The sequence below is a fragment of the Vicia villosa genome, unplaced genomic scaffold (assembly GCF_029867415.1).
Source record: "Vicia villosa cultivar HV-30 ecotype Madison, WI unplaced genomic scaffold, Vvil1.0 ctg.000460F_1_1, whole genome shotgun sequence".
Lineage (NCBI taxonomy): Eukaryota > Viridiplantae > Streptophyta > Magnoliopsida > Fabales > Fabaceae > Vicia > Vicia villosa.
The window spans coordinates 748,162-754,327 of record NW_026705220.1 but is presented as its reverse complement, the minus strand read 5'-3'; positions in this window follow the sequence as shown (position 1 = coordinate 754,327).

The window sequence follows — 6,166 nt, the reverse complement described above, 5'->3', positions numbered from 1 at the left end:
GATTAACACTTCAACGTGCAATTCAGTGAGATTAGAGACACATAATTTACAAGAATGAATTAATTGATGTTTTGATTTGTAATTTTGTTGTAACTTAGTTGTTTGGATAAAGAAAATGACATTTTAACTCTAAATGTGGTTTAAAATTTAAACTTGGATCTACTAAAAAGACCTTTGAAACTCAAAACACCAAATATAGATAGACCTTAAATTAGGTAGAACTTACCTTTGGGTAATTATATAATTATATTCCACTATACGTTGAACCTTTTATCTATTTTTGGTACATAACCTTAACGTAAATTATCATAAAATGATAAATTCTCACACACCAAAGAAGCCATAACAAATGAAGAAGTTGATTTGAAATGAATAAAATAAGTGGCGTTAAATTTTTATGGTTGTGGCTGTGATATATAAATAATAAATATAACACCAATAATATTAACAGATGAAGAACAAAAAGTTGCATGAAGAAAAAGTCTAAGTTGCATGATTCATTTTGCATGATATTTATGATTGTCCTTTTACCTTATCCTACACTCTTTTACATGAGATTACTTACTCTCTTAGTTAGTTATAGTTTGTTGATATATAGTTGGAACTTTGTAACTAACTTCTTCATTCATTGAATCAAGATTACACCTCTCTCTCTCTCTCTTAAATGTGTTTTGCATTTCTTCTCCTTCAGTGGAGTTTTGTACTTGCTTAGAAATAATATATGTAAATAAAATTCTAGTAGAGAATATAAAACAATTAAGGGCCCTATCCTATTATCAAGTGAAAACTAAAAGTTTTGGGTCAGATAGTGGGACCTATAGCAGCTGAAAAGGTTGTGTTCCAATGGTTTTTTTCTATCTTAATTCACAAAAAGTTTTTACTATCAACAATGGTGTGGACTATAGGGTCAGAGAACAACTGTTTTTGGTAAGCTAGCTCTGCGTGTATGAAGGTTGTGGTTTTTGCATACCAAAGTAAAATTCTTCTTTCAATCAATTTTGAAACCTTATATTTTTTAGCATATTGACTTGTTTGTTGAGATAACTTGACAAGAAAGAAAGAAAGATCAAATGATAATATTAGAGAAAATGAAAGTAAGGTATGTTTTTAGAGAATTGAATGAAGCAATGTGTATCTAAATTGAATTAACAAAACTAGTTACACTATCAACTAACTACTTAACCTTACAATGACATAACTAACTTTGAGTTGACTTGTGTTGCAAATTAACTTGCGACATATGTAATTTCACTATGAATTATGTCCATAATATCATCTTTTTAATGTTAGGGTCAGTCGAAAATGTACATGTTTAAGAATTTCCATATCACTTAGTTTTGTATATGAAGAGGGGGTCTAAGGCTATATAAAAGATTCAAACTCTTTGTTACAAGATGCACCAGTCAAAAACACTTTAACCTTGCATTTGATTTTTTTATATATATTTTCTATTATATTATTGTGTTAAATTGTTGCGAGAAGTAGTTAAATATATGTTTTGGTAAGTATGGGTGTATTGAGACTTTGGGGTGCTTGAGGGTGGTCTATGTGTTGTAACAGTTTTCACATAGTGTTATTATGTCCAGTCTTCTCAAAGCTTTGTTGAACTTTCTACCAACTAAAGCAATAGCATCTGGAAAACTATCTTCAGTATCCTTATCACCTTATTTACCTTCTCTTGAGTATTGGATACAAAGGCTACACATTTGTTCTTCTTTACTGATCTTCCATTTATAGAAATTTCAACGGTTTGTAAGGACCCAATGAGTTCATAAACCTTCAAAGTGCTTAAATCTTGGGCTTCTTCTATATTAGTTACCCTCATGTTAAACTTATGAGGCGAAGATCTGAGGATCTTTCTTACCAACTTCTCTTCTGAAATCTTTTCTCCCAAAGCAAAAAAATTATTGGCTATATCACGCAATCTAATGTTGATCTTAGATATGGATTCGTCATCCATAATTTTCAAATTTTCAAACTCAGTTGTGAGGAGTTGTAGTCTTGACATCCTTACCTTGGATGTGCCTTCATGAAGAGTCTTAAGTATCTTACAAGCTTCTTTAACTTCAATATAAGTGTTGATTAGTCTGAACTAATTCTTGTCAACACCATTGAATATGGCATTCAAGGCTTTGTCGTTTCCAAGAGCTTCATCATCTTCATCTTTGGACCAATCAGCTTAAGGATTTAAGATTGTAGAACCATTTTGAGAAGTGATCACAGGATGTTTCCAACCTTTAACCACAACCTTCTAAGTTTTGTTGTCTATGGATTTAAGAAAAGCAACCATCTTTGCTTTCTAATAGTCATAATTTATGCCATCCAAAATATGTGGTATGTTAACTGAACCTCCATCCCTAGTGTTGTCCATTTAAACAGAAAAATATACTCCCTAGAGCTCACCCAAACAAATTAGGGTGCCTTCTTTGGTGCCAATTGTAATTATATTTCTGATGGGAGAAATGTTGGACACAATGTTGGAAATTCTGGTCCAACAAGTTAAACCAGATTTAACACACAAATGGACAGCATTACAAAGTCAATGCAAAAAAATAAATAACATCAGATATTGGTAACCAAGTTCGGCTCAAACAACACCTACGTTTGGAGGATACTCTACCCAAGAAAGAAAACAACTTCGAATTAGTACACTTAGTCTTCTATGAACACCAATCCCCACGATGTTCAAGACATCTTCCTAATCCTAATGACTTTATATTTAGATCTCCTCCTAAATATGAGAACTCCTCTCACTTTATCTCAATCAATAATCCCAAGTGATCAACTTCAATAACAACCATATTGAATGTTGAATTTACAACTCAACTAAGACAAACCAATAACCATGGCAAGTTACTGAAGCATAAGTGGTGTACACAAAGATTCAACACTAATATTTATGATGTCATTAGTGTTGAATACAAGTTACAAAAACTCAAAATCCTAGCACAAAGATACTAAATCTTGTGCACAAAATCCATGTCTCGAGCATAAACTAGAGCCTCCTTATATAGCAATGTCTTATGGACTTTTCTCCTTTGAATATTTGATTTGATTTAGTCCAGAAAATAGCTGATTCTATTGGATATGATCTTCTACATAATTGTCTCAACAATAAGATATGATTTATTATATTTCAAATTTAAATCTGATTTGAACATTTTCAGCTGTCAAACAAATCATACAAACATTGCTAAAATAACTGCAACAAATCTGATTAAATCCTAATAAAAAGTTGTGCACCAAACAACATTTATATGGCCTACTATCAAGGTTAGAACTGATATCTATGGTGAGAAACGAGAACTATAGTTATCAACTATTAAATTTAATTAACGTTTCATATTTACAAATTCCATATAAAGAGCACCTTATTGAATTTTTTTTCTATCACATTTAATATTTAAAACATCCATAAAAAGATATTGTTACCTAAAATATTTTTATTGAGATTATTAAATTTTTATTAAAATATCGTTAAAAACTCGTTACTATCATACTTAATTTTATTTAGGATATTATCATAAAATATAATACAAATATTCAAAATTTAAATCATCTAAACAATAAGTATTTAATTCACATTATATTTTATGAATAAATAAATTTGTTTTATTTTAAGAATTATGATAACCAGTTATATTATTTATATAGATTATTCAACATAAAATATTTTTATCGATTTTTTTTTTGTCTTTAATTAATATACGAATATTTAATGTTATTGTATTAAAAATAAAAATATATAATATAACTATATAATAAATATATATATATATATATTGTTTAAAAATATTAATATAACTATATTAATAATATAAATATATATTAATTAAAATTAATAATATAACTATATAATAAAAATATACATTAGTATTAAATATCTTGATTATTATATGGTTATATTAGTTCTTATATTAATTTATAATTATATTAATGATTTTGATTAATACAAAGTTGTATTAATTTTTTTTATTTGAATACTACGTAGAATATATTTTTAGGGAATTAATATAGAGTTATATTAAGGGTTTTAATTATGATGTTAATTTTTTTAATACAATGATAATAAATATAATATAATTATAAAATGACAAAACACTACAGATGAAATTAATTTATGTTAAGAATAATGATAACCAATTAAATTATATTTATTGTTATTGAATAAAAAATAACAATGAATATATTATTTAAAATCGATAATAGAATTATATATTAATCTAATAATAATAAAAATAAAAATTTCAATAAAAATTTCATAAGTTTTAATTGATGTATTAATTGTTATATTTTAATATAATAAAATTAAATATTTGTATATTAATTAAAAAATAAAAAAATAATTTCAATAAAATTATTTTATGATAAAAATTTATAAAAAGAATTTAATTAGTTATCATATTTCCTAAAATATAACATGAATTAAATTTTGGTATAGACTAAATAAGTTATAAAGAAAGAGGACCATAGTAAGAGAAATTAATCTAGTCCATTAATTTAAATGGATAAAAAATTAATGGGTATGATTAATTGTTCTCGTTTTTCACGTAGATATCAGTTCTCATTAGATACGCTCCCTATATATATATATATATATATATATATATATATATATATATATATATATATATATATATATATATATATATATATATATATATATATTTAAGTCTTATATTATTTGATGTGAGACTCTTTAACACATATCTTGTCCTGGATTGAATACATTTAACACATCCCTTATGTCCTGAATTTGATATATGAACTGTGAAAATAAACGATGGATGGTCTGATAGCGGAAATGATAATAGATTACCTAATAGATCTTAAATAAAACTCTCGTATCATCTTAGAATATGTAGTTAGACTAAACTCATCCTTACAAAACTGAATTTTAAATTGAAGATTGTTTCCCCTTAAAAACACATATCAAACTCCTATATTATCTGTTGTGAAAAACGATGTCAAGAACAAAATATAAAAGGGAATTAGGGGATATAAGGAGAACACAAGAATTGGTTATAACTGCTATTCTTTTACTTTCTCTTTTGATAAGATTACAAGTTTACAAGAATAACAAATAACCTCTCTCACCCTAAATTAGGATTTGTAGCTTACAATGATGAGAGACTAGTATGCTATTTATAATAAAATCTAACATACTAACTAATGGGCTTTTTCCACAAGGCTCATTACACAAGCCAACTTAATAAACAAGCTAACTTAACAAATTAGGGTTTAAACACTAAAACCTAATTTAACATGCTAACAACCCTAGCATCTTCGACACAAGCATATGAACAACCTTCGACTTCATGCTTAACCCCGTCGAACCAAGAAACTATCCTTCGACCATACTAGAGTTCGATCCAATATCTCACAAATCTCCACCTTGGACCTAACTCTACAACGTCAAGGAACAAATTAGCTTTCTTCATGCAGCTTTATCAACTGCATACAATGGAAAAACTTGCAACTCGACAATGTCTTGGTGATCATATCAGCAGCATTGTCTTCAGTCGAAACCTTCAGCACTTTGACTTCTCCACGCTCGATTACTCCTCTGACGAAATGCAGCCTCACATCAATGTGCTTAGTTCGCTCATGATAGGCTGAATTCTTCGACAGGTGTATTGCACTTTGACTATCACATTTAACAGTGATACCTCAACCTTGAAGTTTCAGCTCCTTCGCAAAACCTTCGAGCCACAATGCTTCTTTCACAGCTTCAGTTAGGGCAATATACTCCGCTTCAGTGGTTGATAGAGCAACAACCTTCTGAAGTGTTGCTTTTCAACTAATTGCAGTGCCAAACATAGTGAAAACATATCCAGAAATAGATTTTCTGGAATCCATACAACCTGCATAATCAGAGTCGACATATCCTTCTATTATTGCTTTACTATCTTCACCCAAGGCTCCACCATAAATTAGGACTCTATTCAGAGACTCATTTATGTACCTTAAAATCCACTTCAATGCTTGCTAGTGAGCCTTTCCAGGGTTCGCCATGTACCTGCTTACAAGACTTACTGCATATGCTATGTCGGGTCTAGTACAGACCATATCATACATCAAAGAACCAACTATATTAGCATATGGGATGCTATTCATATAGGCTCTTTCGACATCAATACTGGGACACTGATCAATACTCAACTTG